We start from the raw sequence: 21144 nt of genomic DNA, 5'->3' as shown, positions 1-21144 counted from the left end.
AATTATTTTATTTTATATTTTATTATTTATTAATTTTTATATTTAAATTTTATTTATTTATTATTAAAAACTATTTTAGAAAGTAGAAATTATAGAATGCACCAAGACTATGCAAATGGTCACAAAGTTGTATAAAATTAGGCACAACCACTAAAGTGAGCCTAAACTAAGTGTGAAATTGTAAAGGGACAATTTATGACACTACTCAATCAAGCTTTGTGAAAATAACATAGAAAACAACACAATGGACCAATACATCAGACATAAAATAATCATACACAAAAGCACAAAGTGAATGGAATAAAGATGACAAAGGAGTAGGAATGAAGGAAGAAGTGGATGGCTTTTTGTCTCCTTCACTAGAACTTTTCTTGCTATCCCCATCCCTGGCAAATATTATCTCCCTAAATCAATAAAAGTAATGATGAGAAAAACCTTCAAAGTACTTGGAGTGGAACAATAAACAAGTTACTCACCCATTTGTCAAATCCTCAAAGGTCTCGCTTGTATCTTTTCCATCTCTTCCCTTATTGCAAGAAAAATATGTAGCTTGGCTGAGTTATAAGTTTAACCTAAGCATCATTATCTCTGAGTATTATTTGATCTTTTCAATAATTGTAGGAAAGATGAAAGCTATCTTTGTTTATTAATGTTTTTAAATTTCTAGCTGAAGCTAAAGGTGGATTTGTAGGTCACCTCACAGAAAAATGCTATTTGGCTTACAAGTGTTCTTCCGTGGGAGTCCAAATGAATTTATATTTTTCCATTTATCTCATAATTTTTCATATTGTATACTCTTCCTCTCCTAGATTGTAACCTCATGATTAAGTTTGAGAGTAAACCCAACTTTGCCAATCCACCTTATTTCCTCATCATCAATATATTTTCAACATTAATTCTCTTATTTTTATCATTTAATGTTGTTGTGTTGTCATATAATATTTGCACATCTACATAGTATTTATGAAATGTTTTCGACTGTCTCTCACTTTTCCAACACATCATGGGAGTTGAATAATAGGTAGAGATCATAGGCTAATTGATTGAATAATGGTTCCAATTTCTATATTTTTGAGTTAAGCATTTCTTGAAGCTGTCCTATTTCAAGAACATTTAATGTTTTTCCATTGGAAGAACAACTTTTGATTTTCCCTTTCAAACCCATGGGACTTATAGGGGATTCCATATTGCTGGCCCTTAGAAAACTTCGCAATTTACAACTGGGTGTAACACAGGCCTGTTGGAGTGTGACATATTATAGTGTTCTTTCCTAGTATGGTATAGTTACATGTAGATAATCTGAGAACTCGTTGCCTTCCAACTGAAGAAGTTCCAAGCCTAACTTCAAATCAGATTTTCAACAAATCTTGTATACATGTTAATCATGAATTCCAATCAAGATGTTGGGATCCCTAAAGAATGAAAATGTTAACCTCAATGAACTATGATAGGTTCACCAATCTTCCAACCTACTGTTGTCAACTCTAATGAGCCTCAAACACTTTTGGATTGGATTTGACCTTAATCATACTCTATTTCAAAAAGTTTATAGTTTGCCTTCAAGTGGTATATTTGACTTTTCTTCGAATAATAGTTACACCATTCTCCTTGTGACCCATATAGGGTTCTACAAATAGTGCTTTCAGTGATCTTTCTATCCCTTTCAAGATTATGGAAATGTCTTTGAATCAATTAAATTAATTGTCCATTTTCCTGCAGTTGTCTTAAAGCTTAATGCAGTATTAATTTATCCAAATATTAGAAGGATGGATATGTTTTGAGGTACAGAAGATTCATAAATAATGTGAATGTTAAGTATCTCTAACAATGGTGTTGCTTTATTTTCTCTATTTAAAGAAAAAATCTATTTCAATTTTTTTAAAACATTTTTATCCTTATTTTAATTCATGCATCTTTACCGACTTTTGCATTTTATAATCAGTGAAGTGTGTGTTGAAATGTATAAACACTGGTGTGTTGCTTTAGTTTAGGATTGAATAATGTGTAAGATAGAACTGAAATTTTGAAAGTGTCACCTTGAAAGTATATCCAGTAATAAGTACTGGTATGTTCCATCTTTAACCTCAGAACTCCAAAGTAAATCCTATATTCATGCCAATATATCTTCTTAATATGGTTTGAATAATCTGCACTTGTTTGGAGAAAATAATTTATTTGGTATTTGAATCATGTCTTCAAATTTTAAACACTACACAAACAGTGTTTAGCATTTTAATTTCTTTCATACAGGAAAAAGTATAATTCGATGCTATAGTTTGCCGCTTTCTAATTTTTACTGATTTGTAGCTTATATTGATGTTTGTGAGACTATAATATTTAAGAGGTATAACTTCAGCATAATTTCTGCAGCCATATTTTGAACTGAGTTATTCAAGTTGACAGATGATAAGATGATCATAGAACTGACTAAAGATTTGATGATATCAGGATTACTATACTACTCATGGGGATGATGCACTCTTCATTGCAAAAACTTACTACCACACCACAACTACTCTTTGTCAGTTGGGTAACGGACATGATGCTCTCTCAAGTGTGAGCATTAGCACGAATATGTTTGAAACAATTATCAAAAACTTGTTGTTAGAGAGAACTGATCATACTATGGAGCCTTTTGAGGGAAGTGGATCAAATTCGAGGTTGGCAAAAACTGGAACCCCTGGCAAGCTTGGCAGTTTTGAGGACATTCTCTTTGCTAGCAATGACATGCAAGATACACCAATGATAATCGCTCTTCAATATGTTATTCATGAAAATGATTACCTTGTGGGTATGGCCTTTTTTGACCCGACAAAGAGAACTTTAGGCATCACCGAGTTTCTTGATGACAGCCTATACTCAAACCTGGAATTTTCTATGATAGCTCTTGGTTGTGGGGAATGCTTGTTACCTCTAGGCAGTAGAAAGTCCACTAATAATAAATGCCTGCATGATGTATTGGCAAGTTGTAATGTTCTCTTAACTGAAAAGAAGAAATCTGATTTCAAGTCTAGAGATGTTGATCAAGATCTCCGTCGCCTTGTACCACTTGAGTCATTGAAGGATATAGTTGCAAGTTCAGAGTCTGCTGCTGGAGCTCGGGGGGCCCTCCCCTCTTACACAGATTTGCTTGCAGATGACAGAAATTATAGAAAGTTTACCATTCAGTATTATCACATAGGCAGTTTTATGCAGCCTGATGCTGCAGCTTTACGAGCATTGAATGTTCCTAAAAATAAAATAGATGCGAAGAAAGAACTTTAGTTTATTTGGATTGATGAACAGGACATGTACTGCTGGCAAGGGGAAGAGACTGCTGAATAGGTGGCTCCAGCAACCTCTCTTAGATGTAGAAGAGATCAAGTGTAGACTGGATATGGTGCAGGCATTTGTTGAGAATGCAGTATTACGCCAAGATTTAAGACTTCATCTAGAAAGAATTGTAGATACTGACTGACTTGTGCAAAAATTGGAGAAGGGTGGGGCCAATCTACAAGATATTCTAAAGCTCTATTAGGCAAGGATCTTTAAGTTTTAATCTATTTGATTTTTTATACTATGCATTTGCAATAAACGTGCTTTGTGTTTTTTCTCTTTTATGATCACATGGATACTTTTGCACTGAATTTAAGTGTTTCTTTCACAACAATGACATCGTTCTTTTGAATGAATGTTGATCATTGCTTTGTATCTAAATTTATTTTTGTGCTGTGCAATTGCACTTACTGATTGAATGGTGTATTTCATCATCTATGATTGTTCTTAGCTATCATGCTAAGCTTGCAGTTTACAGATATCACATCTTTTACAAGATGAGAACTATGGTTTTCAAGCACTTAAACTATTTTTGGATTGTTTTTGTTCACTATAGTTATTTTACATGTGATATACAAGCATATGACTTCCTATAATCAAAAGTTCACTTGAACGATATCAAGGGGACTTTTCTTTATTGATCAGGGAAAGATATTTGGATACCTTTGAACTTTGGACAGATGAAGAGCATTTGACAAAGTTTGCAACACTTGTGGAGGTTGTTGTTGATCTCGATCAACTTGACAATGGAGAGTACATGATCTCAATTGGTTACGATCCTAGTCTGATGACACTTAAGAGTGAACAAGATGAAGTGGAAGAACAAATTCAAAAAGTACATCATAGAGCAGTAGATGATCTAGATCTTCCTATTGACAAGGCTTTAAAACTTGTCAAAGGCACACAATTTGGACAAGAGGAACCAAAAGTACAGAAGAAGTTGAATACATCACATATAGTCTTAGAAACATGGAAGGATGGAGTCAAATTCACAAATGCAAAACTTAAGGGACTTGGGGAGCAATATATTAAGTTATCAGATGAATATTCAAGTAGTCAAAGGCAACTTGTTACCCTTGTGGTACAAACAGCAGCAACATTTACTGAGGTAAGTTTTTTTAGTCTGTTTTTTACCTTATTTACTATTTAATCTTTGTGAGAAATAATTCTACACATAGTCTTAATAAAAAAATTTCCGATATTGTGTTCCTTTTTAATATATTTATTGCTTTAACTCATATGCCTTCATATTGTTGAGTCCTGACTGTTTTTATTTAAAGTATTTAAAGCTTACATGATTACTTCAAATAATAAAGACTAGATTAAGCTATTCCTTTTGCATGCTTATTGAATCTTCCAAAAAGAATGTATTATTGCAGGAAAACTAAATTTTTTTGTAGGTGATGATTGATTTGAAATTTTCTTAATGCCAGTTGGATGATATTGTATGGATATCAAGTAATGTTGTAAGACAGGTTTTGAATAAATTGGTTCTTGAACTAATAGGCATTTGATACCATACAATGACAGTCTATGTTAACACTTAAGCAGTTAACTCTATGCTTCATATTTCTTTAGGAGTCAGTCCCACGTCTTCAACAAACCTATATGTTTGCAAGAATTACAAGCTTAATTTTTTTAATATGTTGCGAGAATTGGACCTCTTCATTGCTGCACTTGGAGAATAATAATTTTATTTTTTAACAAATTAATTTGTTAGCACTGCTGTTTATTGCACCGCTATGGGTATGTAAAAATGTTGAATGCAAGTCATGGACATTAGAGACTTGTTTGTGGAAAGGATGCATAGCTGTTAGTGGAAGAGATGTATAGCTATAACGTGTATGTAGTGTCATTATCTATCCTTTTGCTTTTGGCATGAATAGACACATAATCATCCAACAAGTATGGTTTTTACAAATCTTTTTCATAACACATTTATATAATAGTTAATTATAATTAAACTCATATTTCAAGAGACTTTGTGGATTTGCTCATGTCTTGTGTAAGAATTGGCTGTAAATATGACATGCTCACCTCAATGTGGACAGACAAGACTGTTTGACAAATACTTGAAACCTTACCCCTCTCCTAAACTGTGATGCTTTTGATGGTGAATATTCATTGATATGTGGAAGTTGGAACTGACTGATTTAGTGATTGGGCTGTTGAATAAAATACTGGGGCGCACTTTGATTTTTGCCATATGTGCACCCAGACTGTACCTTCTAATTTTTTCGCTTTTATATTATCTAGGCTATCTATTTTAATTTTTCTACTTTGGAGAAATATTGTGATCAAGCACTGAATAAGATTGGATTCGTGTATTGTAGTCAAAATTCAAATAGTTACTTGTCTTGATTTCAGCTTTATAGAAAACTCTTGAGCTGCTCTCTATGTATTAGATTGCTTAATCTTCTATATTGGTCTAGACAAGACAAAACTATATGAACTATAATTTCAGCTATGCGATGATTCATCTTTCATTATTAATATGTATTTAGTGTCTTTTCTCTAATTTTGGTATGTTCAGAACTTCAGCCATGTTAGTTCTTGTTTTCACAGCGGCACAGTCTACTTATGCTCGTTATGTACAACACCCTTTTGGCTGGTTTCTCATTATACTTGAGTGCTCTTCAGGGTTATCTAAGACTACTCGATTCAAACACTCTATATAGTATATTACCAAGAGATACTTTTCTAATAATATAGACTATGAAAGATAGAGATCTTTAAGCACTAGTATTTGTCATACTACTCTTTATTTTGGGTTTGACAAATGATCTTATAATTCTATGCATTCCTTTAAAGCCTGGTTCACGAAGAGTAATTTAACGCTTTACTTTGTTTCCATCAATGAATGCCTATTTACCATTTGTATATGATTCAATCACTTTACTATTAAATAAGCATTTAACAAAAATGGAAGTAAGTTTTCTGACATGAAACAAAGGTGTGTTTTTAATTAGGCTGCCTATATATCAAATTAAGATACCCGTAATTTTGCAAATTAACCTATTGTTGGGAATATTATGAAAGACAAAGTGTTCTATTCTACAGGTAGGGCAAAAAAATTGGCAATAACCATAGCATGCAGAGTAGTTGGTGGAGCTGTGTTTGCATTATGTTTGGTGGGAATTTATGTCAAAATTAAGGCCAGAAAATGCTTTGCACAAATTCATTGCATAGCCATAGATGGTAAGTTAAGATAATCATTTGCTATTTTTATTTGATTTTCTCTCCTAGATAATAATTTTAATAGCTCCTTGCTTTGTACTAATAGCTTCAATGTCTGGCAACATGTAGATCATTAGGCAGCAAAAATTAGTCTAGTGATATGGTAATGTACTCCTCATATGATGTTGGTTTCATTATGTGTTTAAATGAGTTAGGTATTAATGTTTGGCATTGAAAGATCTCAGCTTAGAGGTTGAATGGTTGGAAGACTTGGTTCAGGTTTGAAAATTTTGATTTACTTACACTCTTTATCTGTTGTGATTGGTAATGGGCCATTCTAGTCATGGTCTACTTTTAAAATTTTCACATCCTTAAAGACATCACTTAAGAAATCTTTGAAAAGTTCAGTGCTACAAGGATTCCATGCCATAGTTAATATATGACTTATAGCTACTCTTTCCCCTATATGCTTCAAGAAAGAGATTTCATACAGGCATCTAGAATACAACCTATAGAGGAAGCAAGGATAGTTTTATGGTATTGACGAATGCTTCTGGATAAAACTGTGTAGTGTTTTTTGGCATCAGCATTTGAGAAAAAATGTGAGTGTGATCCAAATTGTTGATGCTAAAAAAATTTATATCATTATATCCAAAAGCATTCACTAGAACTATCATGAACTGTGGAAATTTCAGGTCTCTTATAGTTTTTTGATGATCTTTACCAAAATGAGGGATTCTTCAATGCCAGATTTTATTCAAGGCATTGTCTTTATTATGAGGGGATGCTTGCATTTTGTCTGTCTTTAAAATTTGCATTCTACTTTTTCTAGAATTACATTAACATTCCATGCTTCCAAATTATAATGTCATGATAATGATATCATAGATACTAGATGGGGAGCATAGTCTTCTTAGAAAGAATTAAACAAAGCACTTGAAAAACTTGAAAAGATCTAACTTAATGCTTTCACAAGGAGGTATTAACACTATACACACTATTCCATCTAATAAAATCCACAAATACTTCTCTATTCACTTCAAAACTTAATAAAAACTAGTAACTGTCACTGCAATTCTAGGCACAATCTATTGTTCCATACTATAGTTGTACAATGGCATTTAACAACCCTTGCATTAGGGTTCCCTAGGACATTTATAGCCTTCTCCTTGGCATTCATGAAGTCTGGATCCACCATCCTAAAACTAGAAGTTACAGAATCACTTCATTGAACTCATATTCAAGACCTTGGTGTTCTTCTAATGGGTTCAAGATATGAGGTAACCTAATTGTGATTATTTGGAAGAAATGATCGCATAGCATTCATCCAATGTTTTTTCTCTTATTCCATGGATAATATGATCTTTTGTTTTCAAAATTTGAGGCTTGCATTCTTCAGCGAATCAGGTCTATATGGATTCAAAGGGCTTGCTAGTAGGGTTGCACCTATTGGTGTACATGCAGCTCTTTTGCTCATAATGGTAAGGGAACCTCTAAGTTCTATGGGGGGCTACTTGGGTTCAGTTACAGTTCCTCAAGGCTTGAAATTTATGATGGGGGATGTGCTTACTCCAAATGGGATTTTGTCTAAACCAATTCCTAGTTTTCAAACCAAAGTTCATGTTGAGAAGTTTTATATTGATTACTATGAGAATGTTGAGGTATATATATATTTGGGATTACAATCTGGAGCTTTTTTTCTCCTTCACACAACCACTCACATAAAAGAAGAAACAATATTCTAGCCACCATCTTACAACTCTTTGTTCTTTTTTTGTTCTCCTGGCTACATTTTTTATTTTGATAATCTCAAAATAATCAAGTCTCTTTCGAAAACTGCATTGAGATGTTAACAATAGGTATCTTGTTGTTATTCATTTTTCTTGCCCATCTTTATTTAGGTATCCCAATTTCACATTGACCTTTCTTTATGTGATACAAATGGAAAGGAAGTTCTGAGGAAGACTATCAGTGTGAATAGCCCTTTATGATTTGGGGACATCACAATCTATCAAACAAATTGGAGTATCTCAACTCTTCAGATACACAAGAATGGTGCATAACCATTTAATCTTTCAATGCTACATTACAAAGCGAGATAATAAACATTTTGGTACATTCTTGCCACTAGAAGATGATAATAGTTCTACCAATCCTAAAGAAATGTAAGTATACATGGAAAATCTTTATTTCTAAAATCTTTAAATCTCTCTTTGAGAGAGCCAAGAAAAGAAATCATCTTGAAGGATGTTTTTGTCATTTCCTAGATCATGCTATATGTTTATATGGAGAATTTTTCTTAGGTGTCCTTTTTTAAATTATTTTATTTTATTTTAATTTTATATGCAAACTATTTTTATATTTTAATTAAAATAAACTTTATTAAATTTATTCTCTCTTTTATTTTATAAGACACCTTTAATTATATATTTATTAATTTAACTAATAATAATATTAGGAATTTATTATTAAAATGAAACTACTAAATAAATTATTATTAAATTAAATAAATATAATTATACCAAAATTAGAAATTTAATTAAATCTTTTATATTTATTTCTTATATTTAATTAATTAATTAAACATAATTAAAAATTGTTTTTTTAATATAATTTTTTTTGTTAAATTAAATCATTTAATAATTTTTTATTTAATTTAATTATAACTGAAAATCACAATAGACCCACAAAACTAAATAAGAAAACTCATTTTAAAAATAAAGTACTAAATCAAACTCAAGGGGTCAAAATCTTAGATTCACATCACTTGACGAATTCAGAAGGGCAAATAACTCAGATACTTGTCCTACTTTATAGGACAAATGGCTTAGGGTTAGGATTTGAACTTAAGAACTATCTCTCATCTTTTACCATTGAGATACTACGATAGGGCACACTCATCCTAACAATTGAGGGAAGTTGATGTCTGGCACTTGCAATCTTCATAAAAGCTGAGCATATACACATACATATAAATCTACACTAAATAGACAATGATGGGAGTGGTACATCATGTAAATCCTGACTCGTAGGTGACTATGACTCCGTCCCTCAACCACATCAGAAATGTCAACCATAAAGTAAGACATGCATGTACACCATACACATGCAAGTATGGGGTAGGTAACCATGAAAACTGCATACAAATCATCCATCTAACTATCACCATAAAATAACTAAAATCACCATATGAACATATATATATCATCATCGAAAGACTAATAATGAACACATAAAATAATTGAGTATCAAGTAGCTCATCAGATATATAAACTAAGTATGAAATAACATTCAATCAAATTTGGTAATCAAGTACCATTAGTCATAAAACATAACCATAAAGTTGGCCTAAAAGAATATGACAATAAAACATTAAAAGTAGACTAGGGGTAGGCATTACATTAGATCTACAAATTTGATAGATCAAATGCTCCCACACTTCATACTTCATGTATGATATAATGATGGAAACTACTACAGTAGTTTGTTCTTCATTAATAACAATGTCAATGCTCATATTTTACCCATTATTTTAAAGGAAGATAATAAAAGCACAAGCCATTTAACGAAGACCCTATAAAATTCACTATGGATGAAAAGGGTGCAAAGATATTGGTAAAACTTGCAAAAAAAATAAATTCTTGAAAAGACAAGATGAACCTCAATGAAGGAAAAGTCTAACAATGTGTATTTCATTAGTACCAAGGAAGAGAAAATAATAAAAATACAAATAATCTTACCAATATTTTACTTCGCACACAAAATGTTGCAAACCTTCCACGCCAACACTTAGTGACATCATTTGATTGGTGCACCCTTCAAAAGTACAAGTGCTAGTTTATAATTTTTATTTATTTTTGGGAGAAGACAAATATTGGCTAGCCATCCTTTATGGCTCAATAATTTTCTAATTCATTATTTTAACAAATAGATAACCCTCATCCATTAATATTAATAATCATTAATTAAAATAATTATAACATATAGCTAAATCATAATGAGAACAATGACTCAAATTTAAAATTATCCTTTAGATTTTGAAGAAATATTCAAACCTAAGATTACACTTAATAAATGTTGTGTACGTGGAAGGCAACATTTTGCCTTCTTCATTGGGAGATTACTTTTTACATCTTCATCGGAATGCTTGTTGAGCCATCAAAATAGTTCAAGGTAAAATAGCTATTTTTCATTATCAAATCAGAAAAATGTCTTCATTTGGAATGCTTGTCCAACCATGTAAATAGTTCATAGAAAATTTATTATTTTTAATATCAAATCAGAAGAATATAAATATATTATTTATATCTTTATTTCTCCATTTTTTTACATTAGGGAAACTTTAAATATATATGACAAATTTGTGCATACTTTTAACAATTCAATTGTTCTTAAGACATAACTACAATTGATGGCCAATAAATTTATGCAATGAAAGTAGGAAAGAAGTAAAAGAAAACTCTAAAAGATGCTCATTTATAGAAATATGTATCTTTAGTTATTAATATAATTTGTAAAAGAAAATATAAGACTAGTGTGCTTGTATCCTTAATTTCCAAGGAAAGCTTTTCCCCTTATCATAGATAGTTATGTACATCACCATGGACCTTCCCCTAGATTTAATCATGTATAACATAATAGCTTAATGTTTTTTGAAAAAAATATTAACTTACAAAACTACCTCCAGAGGAGCAATTATTGTTAGAGTCATCTTTACAACTATGCCCTGTGGCATCATCCTCTTCATCGCAATTATGGTCTTCAGATATTAAGGAATTCACCGATGTCTCCAATAGATGCATCTTTCTAGCTTTAGCCCTCTTCTTTGGATGATTAATTTCGGTGTCATTGTGTATAAGAACATATTCCATTCCCACATCTTCCTTTCCCTCTTCCAATATATGCTTCCTCAAAGATAGCGTGTTATCTACATCCTCACTCGGAATGCTAATGAAGCCACCTGAATTGTTCATAGAAAAATAATTCTTTATATTTATCAAATCAGAAAAATATAAATATGCAATTTATAACTTCATTTCTTCACATTTTTTATGAAAATATCAGTACTTTTAACATATTTCATGCATACTTCCAATTTTTAATGGTCAACTGGCCTATGACTAAAAATTTAAGGAGTGAAAGAAGTAAGAAGAAAACTTATGAAGAACAACCATTTTTATATCTACTTTTTACTCCATTGCTTCAACAGTTCCTGAGCTATAACTATAGCTTATGGACTGAATTTTTTTTTACTGAAAGAAGCAAAAGAAAACCTTCAAAGGACAACCATTTTCATATATACACTGTTTAGTACATTACTATTGTTTGAAAAAGATTAGAAATGGGTGCTTGTAGCCTGAAATTCCAACAAAAGCTTTTCCACTTACCATAGATATATTTAGCCATGTTACCATTGAAATCCCATGGATTTAATCATGTATAACAGAATATGTTAAAGAATTTTTTAAAAAGAAACTAAAAATACCTTCAGGGGAGCAGTTCTTGTTAGAATAATCCTTCGCATCATAAATATGGTCTTTAGATATCAAGGAATTCACCCGACAGCTTAAACATCACTTCATTTCTTGACTAAAAGTGCTAAATAGTCAAAGTTGACTTATTTTTTTCAAACTTAATTTCTTCCTTAGTGTGTGATGTTTAAGGGTGACTGGAATTCATTGATGCCTCAGTAGTGTCATAACCCGTTTGTTCACAAACTAAACGAAATTGAAAACATCATGCCACAAAGATTTTGTTTGAAAATTTCGTTAGAAAATTTATTAATTAGTAAAGAGAAATGCAGAGTTGTTTGCACAAATGCGTCAAATCAAATCAGTTGGGTCAGTTACAATGGTAGGATTGTCTTTTATTAAAAAGGGGTGCTTGCCCTTTTCTAGTTTCTCCATTGCAACTGCATCTCACAAGACAGTAGATAAAAGAGAACGATTTCATCGATGGAGGGGGTATAAGGTAAAAGGAGGAGGTGCGCGAGCTGGAGATGATCAAGAAAGTTGACTGGACAAAATAAACAAAAATGAAAAAAATACTCAATCTGCTATGGCAGTAATATATTTCAATAATCATTTTGTCCATATCAATTACATTACATGATGCTTCTATTAATAGAAGTCTTAGATCATTTTAGAAAACATCTAAATTAGCAGACAAAACACAAATAGATTTTTTTAGAATTATTTATGACTTCCAGAACTTTACCTAACAATGATGCTTTTACAATTCATTTGAGGGAGAAATTACTCATTCCAACATTGCTCCTAAAGCACTACTAGTTTTTCAATTGAAACTGGTACTGATTTCACCATTTCTGCTTTTCACAATAAATGGTTCTACTAGTAATTTGATAGGCTAAAATGTGCTTTGTACTAATTGTTAAAACATTAGTACTCTAGCACTTATATGTTGCTTCCTACTTTGTTTTTCCACATACTCAAACTTGTCATGTTTTACTTGACACTCTTATAACTTGCCATGTTAAACCAAACTTTAAATCCCATTCTTTTCTCTTTGGTACTTAAAGCCATTAACAAAACTTACAATTTAATCATTGAAAAAAAATAGCAACTATAATTCAAGGAATGACTGATATTAGTGTTAATCTTTTGACAAGCTGGTAACTCATAATTCTGAAGCACTATTTATCATGTAAGAGAATTCAGTTTGATACACAGTCGATCTGTTTATGCCTTGAATCATCTGCTATTTGTCTGAAACTTCATCTATATAAATTGTAGAAAACTTTCCTCTCGTGATTATTTTATTGTTTTTCTTATGGACATGCATGCATTTAGGTTTTTATTGTTAAGGTCTTCCTATTTATTTAGATATTAGAGAATGCATTTTTCTGTATACATTTTGTGTATTTATGTTTTATGAGAGGATTTATGATAGGATAACATAATATTAATTGATGAAAAAAAGGGTTTCATCGTTAGCTATACAATTGGCTTAATATATGCAAAATCATAACATGTGTCAATAGAGAATTGATGGTAGTACTTGTATGCCCTTTTGGAAGTTGGACTAATTTTCTTGTTAGACATGAGCTAAGATGATGTAATTAAATTAATTCATGATTAGTGGACTTTATAGTTTTACCTTGTATGTTGATGGGTATATGAAACTCAAGGTTGGATAAACCATGTTATGTTTAATTTTTTATAAATGATGGAGATGGAACTATGATACTGAGGTGATAACTAGAAAATGTTGTTTTGTTATCTTGTTGACTGATTAATGTTCTGACATTATTTGTGTAGCATGAGTCCATTATTCTTTTAAGTTTTACTTGTTTAGACTATCTCACTGCTGGGCTGGGTATTTTTCATTTCAAGAAAGATTCTAGGGAAGCTTAAGAACTTCGAGGTAGGGTGGTAAAGAACTCCTACAATATTCTCTCCCTTGTGTTCCTAGACAAGTTCTAGAGCTCATTTCAACTTGTTCATCATGGTTAAACTATCTGGTATCCAGTATATGGTATTGGTAATCTAGCAATGAAATTTTGATTTCTTTTGAACTTGAGCATATATGTATATATATCGTTTTAGTTAAAGCTAATGATAGTTTACGTAAATCAACTAATGTTGACTGCTCAATATTCAAAGGACTTGACTCTCGTTGAAATTTTTTTCATTTTATGGAGAATTCTGATGTGGCATTGGTTTTGTAGGGGCAATCCTTACATATGGTATTAGAACTCTTGGTTCTACACTTGGGCCTTGAGTTCACTATGCTAGACACACAACTATAAGTCAACTAGTTTACTTTATGTTGTATGAGTTGATGACATAGATTGCATGTTGTGCCTCTTAGCTATGATTACTTTTGACATAGAAGGATATGATGTTTCTTATGCATGTCATGATTTTGAGTTAAAATTCCGTTCTTTTAAAGATTGTCAAAAATGGGAAATTTATGGAATGACTGGTAAATTGTGTACCTTATATGTTATGACTATATTTACTTAAAACCATGTGATGGTATAATATGCATATTGAAGTATTAAAATTGAACTATTGAGATAGTCAAAGGATGGTTGAATTTTGCACTAGGCTATGAGAGCCTACCAAATGAAGATTTGGCTTGTGATAGCACTAAAAAATATCTTTTTATTATGTAAATGACATGTGATGCACATGTGGTGCAAGAATCTATTTCTATTTTATGCCAAATTCATGAGTTTCATTGATTAACTTAATATAATAAGTAGGAAGAACATGGATTTGATTACAAAAGTATTGCATGTTCCATTATGCATTTAGAAATGTGTGATTATCAAAATAAATTGTATGTGATGCATGAGAAATTTGGTTATGTTCAAACATCTATTCCCTCTTGGTGACTAGTGATAGTCAGTGTGCTTTAAGTGAATTTGGTTTTTATTTTATTATGTTCAATTTCATGAACTTGGATGTGATGAAAGACTAGCTTAAAATTTTACATTCTTTATGACCATCAAGCCACCAATTTCTTATGTAACCTATTTAACGTGACTCTTGTTCACTTTTATTTTGGTTTTGTATCTCCTTTTTGGACTTTGACTTGAGAATTATGAATCTTGTTTTCAAGATTTCTTTGATCTTGAGGTGGCTAGGGTGTGTGTATTTTTGATGATGCTAGTCCTGTGATTTCGAAGTGATGTCATCTATGATCTTTATTGTGGAGCCTTGATAGGATGTATGAGGGAGTAGATTGTGAAGACCATGTCATTCTTCCTTTCGCATTTATTTTATGTTATTTTTATTATTTTGGAAGCTTACCTTCCAGTGTGGGTCCCCAATGTGGACAAACAAGAAGGGTACAAGTACTGCTTTCATTTTCCACTCTACCTATCAGCGTAATACTGACACTACAAAATGTTGTTATTTTCCTTCATGGCTAGATGTAATGTAGCAGTTATGGGAAAGATAGATGGATACTTCATGTTTAGTTTTTCTATCTGCCGGTTCTGTATAATGGTTACATGTTGTTCTTGTTTGCTCTACCAATAAATCTGGCTTTATAAAGTGCTTGGCCAAGCCATTTGTTTTCCAAATAATGCATATATGCATATGGTTATGCTTATTTGATTTTACTACATATGTGTAGATGTGTAGTTTATTTTTATTCCTTACTACAATTTGTGATTAGGCTACTAGGCACATGGTTGCATGTAGTGTGTTTCACAATCGCAACAAATCCATCTTGTTCTAGGAAGCTAGGTGTCTCTTGCTAGGGTAGGGGTATTCTTCGTGTTAGGAAGAATCCCAGGAAAAAATCACTCCATAGTTGGCGAGGTTAAAGTGCCTCAAACCATATTTTATGTGATGATTTAATGGCATGAAGGTCATACATCACAACATGTGCTTATATGTTGGTTAAGTATACTATGGTGACAAGATGGGCTTGAGGGCCTAAGGTCACTAAATTGATAAAAATTGTATTTACTGATCCTTGTAGGTGATTGGTGAGCATACCTAGCTGATTTACTTAATGGTATTGATCATATGGTAGATGACATTACACTTGTATATGTGCTCATTATTCCATGTTCAATGTGTAGGTCGACATTTTCTATGATGCCATTGAGGTATGATGCTTTAAATTATACTTCATAAATTTATTAAATCACACACTTTGATGGATGGATTCCTTGGATAATGTCACTCTCAAATGGAAAATTATTATTGTTTAGCAGGACATGGTTCTTACATATTATGAAATATAGTTTGACATGTACGTCAACTTATTCAATATATTCATGTATGAAATATTCATGTGATGATATGTTGTGCTCAACAATTTGGTCGATAATTGGTTTATGAAATGTAATTATTCTTATACCTATCATTTCAACATGTAAGTTGGAAAGTAGAATGAAGTTGAAAAATTAATTAGAATCTATATTGTATGTACTTGTTAAATTAAACTAATAGTAGACAATTTTGGACTAACCTAACTTGACTTTTTGGCCTATGTGGCAAGTATATGGATATGTGGTTGTCCTATGAGAGTGCAAACATGTATGTACAGATCCCTCTTTTACCTACTTTAATAATATTTTTGCATTGGTGTTATGTATATGTGATGATCCAACATGCATGTGATTTCTACTATAGAAAGTTGTTGAATCCTTTTATTTAATCAATTTGGTCAATGAATAATGATCATTAATGTGGTCATCTTGAGTTATTTGTTTGACTCCTAGTCGATATCGTGTTTGACATAAACTTAGACCCTTTGGTCGACATGTGTGTTGGGATTTTGTTGAATAATCTATTGATGTAGAACTTGGGTTAATGTTACTTGACACATTTGATTGTGTGACTTTTTATGCTTGATCTTTCTATTATATTGGTTAAATGTATGTTGTTAATTTGGAGCTATATGACGCATTATGATATAATTGCACTATATGTCACCTTTTGCAAGCATATGTATGCATTATGATGATCAAATTTTGATGAGTACATTGATGATTTTATGTGTGGATGTCTGTGTATTTCATGATGATTTAAACAATGACGAATTAGATGTATCAGGATAACATTACTTGATTATGTTTCATGGACACTGACCTATTGATGTGGATGGGTACTCACTTAGCATGTACCACATATTAGATGGTATGTATGGTACACATGGTATGAATGGTTGATTATTTATGTTACTCATGATCAAGATGTGATTGAAAGATAAGTTAAGAAGTCATAAAGTTAAACAAAATTTTGACTTCTAATATTTGAATTGATCTCCTTGAGATACTGATATTATATATGAGCTAATGATATTGTGAGTGCATGTGTAAAAGTATGGTAGGTTGTGGATAAGAAGTACCTACTAGCAAGGAAAAATCCACAGGTGATGCCAAGGTATGGTAAGTGCATAGGTATGTGTGTAATATCATGTGATTTTAAGGCAATATGTTACTAATTTTGAGACTTTTTGAGATAAGAAAGTATTTGATTTTATATTTCATTGAAAATTTGATTTGATTTATGATATATGATGGACTGACATTTGGTGTTTTTCCTATGAATGAACAAAGAGAATGACACATTATAAGAAAGGGGGAATATTGTTGGAGAGAGATAGTCTAACCTTGTAAAACTAAAGATGGTAATGGAATTCACACACTCGCATAGAAAAAGGTTCTTGAAATGGTGGAAGTGATATGTGGATGACACAAATGTGTGTTGGCCACATGGTCAGGACAAGCTTGTGGAGTTCCACCAGCACATCAACAACTTATCCACTAACATCTCCTTCATGATGGAATTTGAGTCAAACAACCATTTACCTTTCCTCAAGGTTCTCATCAAGAAGGCAGATGGAACCCTCGACCATTGTGTGTATTGCAAGGCCATGCACACTGATTTATACCTCCACTCTACATCTCACCATCACCCCATCCAAAAGATTGGCATCCTCAAGACCCTTGCTCTTAGAGCCCTTAGAAGTTGCGATGATGACAACTTAAACCAGGAGTTGACCCATCTCCGCCAAGTCTTCAAGCTTAATGGTTACTCTCATAAGCAAATATCTAAGGTGCTTAACCAAGCCAAATCTTTATTTCTCACCAATGCCAACCCCAAACCTCTTTTTTCTCCACCTCCCTTGAATGTTGCCCTTCCTTTTGTTGATCGTATATCCTAAAAGATTGCCAAAATCTTGTCCAAAAAGGGCCTCAGGGTCGCCTTCAAGCCCCTGTCCAGGGTCCGTAACTTTGTTCCCCCTCTTAAGGACTCCAAGGACGCTCTTCTAGACTCAGGAGTCTACAAGATTGTTTGCTCTTGTGGTGTAGCCTACATAAGAGAAATGAGTCGCTCATTCCAGACTAGAATTAGGGAGCATGGTGCAGGCATCAAACATGAAAGGGTCCAAAAATCTGGTCTAGTAAAGCACTCATCTGCAACCAAACACCATATTTGTCTCAAGAGCACCCAAATCCTTGTCATGGAAGATAACTACTTCAAGAGAAAGTTAATGGAAGCCATCAAAATTAATCACCATCCCCTTAATCTCAATCAAGAGGATGGATGGTCCTTGAGCCAGTCTTGGCAACCATTATTAAGTTCGCTAGATAGTCGTCACCGTCCTTGACTGTCCCCCTCCCTATCCTTTCCCCTCTCTTCTTCCCTGGTCTTGCTCACTCCTCTCCCTCTTGTGTATCATATCCTTTATGTCGTGGCTCTCCCCCCTTTTGTTCTCTGCCTCAACCTCCCCCTTCTTGTCCTTTCTTTTCTTGGTTCCTCCTTTCTTCGTCCTTTTTTATCTTTTTCTTTCCTTTTTCTTCCTTGTTAATTTATTTTTTTGTTGTTCATTATGTTTGGTGTCCTTTTTCTTTATCGTTGCGTCATGCTCCTTGTTTCTTTTCTTCTTTGCATATATATATAGATACACTTCATTATAATAGTATATAGATTAACTCTATGCTATATTAGCGTTCTTTCTTTTTTCTTTATTTTTTCTTCCTTGTTAGTTTTTTGTTATTATTCTTTTTGTGGTTCATTTTGATTGGTATTTTCATTTTCATTTTCATTGTTTCGTGCCCCTTTGCTTTTACACACACACACACACACACACACACACACACACACACACACACACACAATGCTATAATAGTATTAATATATAGTATTAATATATATATTATTATTATAACATTAGTATTAATATATAGTTTTAATTATTTATTTATTTTTTTAGGCAAAAGTGGCAAGCCACTGTAATATTTTATTAATCTGATTCAACGAGGTCAACTGGGAAAGAATCAGTGAAGAAAATCCAACATCATCCCTAATGTATACATAGTTTTAGATATTTTGAACAAATAATTACAAAGGGTGAATCAAGTACCACCCATCAGTATATCTAGAACTGAATATCACCTTCCTTCAAACTGGTATACATGAGCACGATTCAGCAAACTTATCTTCCTGAATTAATTTTTTGAGGGCAGTATGTTTCTCAATTATGGATAAAGGGTGAAGTGATGAAATCAACAACCCATCACAACCCAAATTCGAAAGAAAATCCGTAACATGGTTTCCTTCCTTATAGGTGCGTGAAATACAAACATCCAAGCACTCATCTAGTAGCCTCCAAATTTGAATAAAAATATATTTTAACTTCCAAGAGAAGATAGTCCTATGAATACAGGCATTAATAATGACAAAGGAGCCCCCTTCAATATGTAGCAACCGAAAATTACCTTGTTTTGCTAAAATAAGACCACCTAACAGAGGTTGTGCCTCTGCCATGTTATTTGTATTAATAGGCAAAAGGGATACTGTAATTGCCACAACATCTCCATCTGAATTTTGGATACATGCACCAAAACCAGAAGGGCCAGGATTACCTCTTGATGCGCCATCAAAATTCAATTTCCAATATCCTCATTTGGTGGCCTCCATCCTATTTGCTTACGGGATAATGAAGAAGTGGAAGAATTACCAATTTTCCATCCATTTGGAATGAATAAATGTTTCTATCTTTGAATAATTTGAGAGTCCCAAGAAGTAACAATAGGATTAAATTTTGTTTTTTGCAAACTTGAATTTGTCACCTCTGAGATAGATCTTTCAATTCCCTCCAAAATAATTTCTAAGGAATGGCTCTCTTTTCTAAAAATGTGTTTGTTACGTTCCCACCAAATAGCCCAAACTACCAATGCCAGGATACACTTCCAAAGGTTTGCAAATAACGATTTGGGATAAAGGAATGGCCAAGCTTGAAAAAGATCCCACAAATTATTTTGGAGGAGTACTATAGTGCAGCTTATTCAAGACAAAACTCCAGCATTGATAAGCAAATGAGCATGAGACAAAAAGATGATAATAGTTTTTATTTTTATAGCTATAATAGTTTTTTTATTTTTTATTTTTATTTTTTTTATTTTTTTATTTTTTATTACAGCTATAATAGGATTAATATATGGTATTAATATATATATTAATACTATGCCATAATAGTGTATATATATATATATATATATATATATATATATATATATATATATATATATATATATATATATATATATATATATATATATATATATATATATATATATATATATAGTATTAATATATAGTATCATTATTATTACCGCAATAGTATTATTTTTATTGCTATAGATGCAATAGTAACAAGAGCTCTTGTGAGAGCTAGAGTCCCTGCCTTGTAGAGAATGGGAGAACTTAAAAAATAGCTAATATCTTCAATCTGAAGCATGAAACAAAACTAATAAAATTTGAAAGTGGAAATTGGAGCTATCAGCTATTAGAAATTTTCTGAGATCTTTAGTTATGCTTTGAATTAAAAATTTGAGAATCAGATTTAAATGGCTAGTTAGTAATGTTCTTGATTCCAAGAGTTTAAAATAATTCAAAATAGTATATAATATCAAACACATAATGTTAATTTGAAAAAGACAATCAAGTGCATAAACTAAGAAGAGTGTCTCATATTTTAAACATAATATAAATTAACAAATTATGAATATTACATATATTTGTAGCTATATTTACATAATTTATCATTTACCAAGAGTTTAAAATAATTCAAAATAGTATATAATATCAAACACATAATGTTAATTTGAAAAAGACAATCAAGTGAATAAACTAAGAAGAGTGCCTCATATTTTAAACA

The 21144-nt window shown here is 32.0% G+C and overlaps 1 pseudogene; it reads left to right on the top strand.

Annotated features, from left to right (window-relative positions):
- Positions 1-1163: 1163 nt before the first annotated feature.
- Positions 1164-18591, top strand: LOC149552927 (DNA mismatch repair protein MSH2-like; annotated as a pseudogene).
- Positions 18592-21144: the final 2553 nt, after the last annotated feature.

This window comes from Cupressus sempervirens, chromosome 6 (assembly GCF_028749045.1).
Source record: "Cupressus sempervirens isolate cs-2001-9-10 chromosome 6, ASM2874904v1, whole genome shotgun sequence".
In the NCBI taxonomy this organism is placed as follows: Eukaryota; Viridiplantae; Streptophyta; class Pinopsida; order Cupressales; family Cupressaceae; genus Cupressus; species Cupressus sempervirens.
This window is presented reverse-complemented; position numbering and strand designations above follow the sequence as displayed.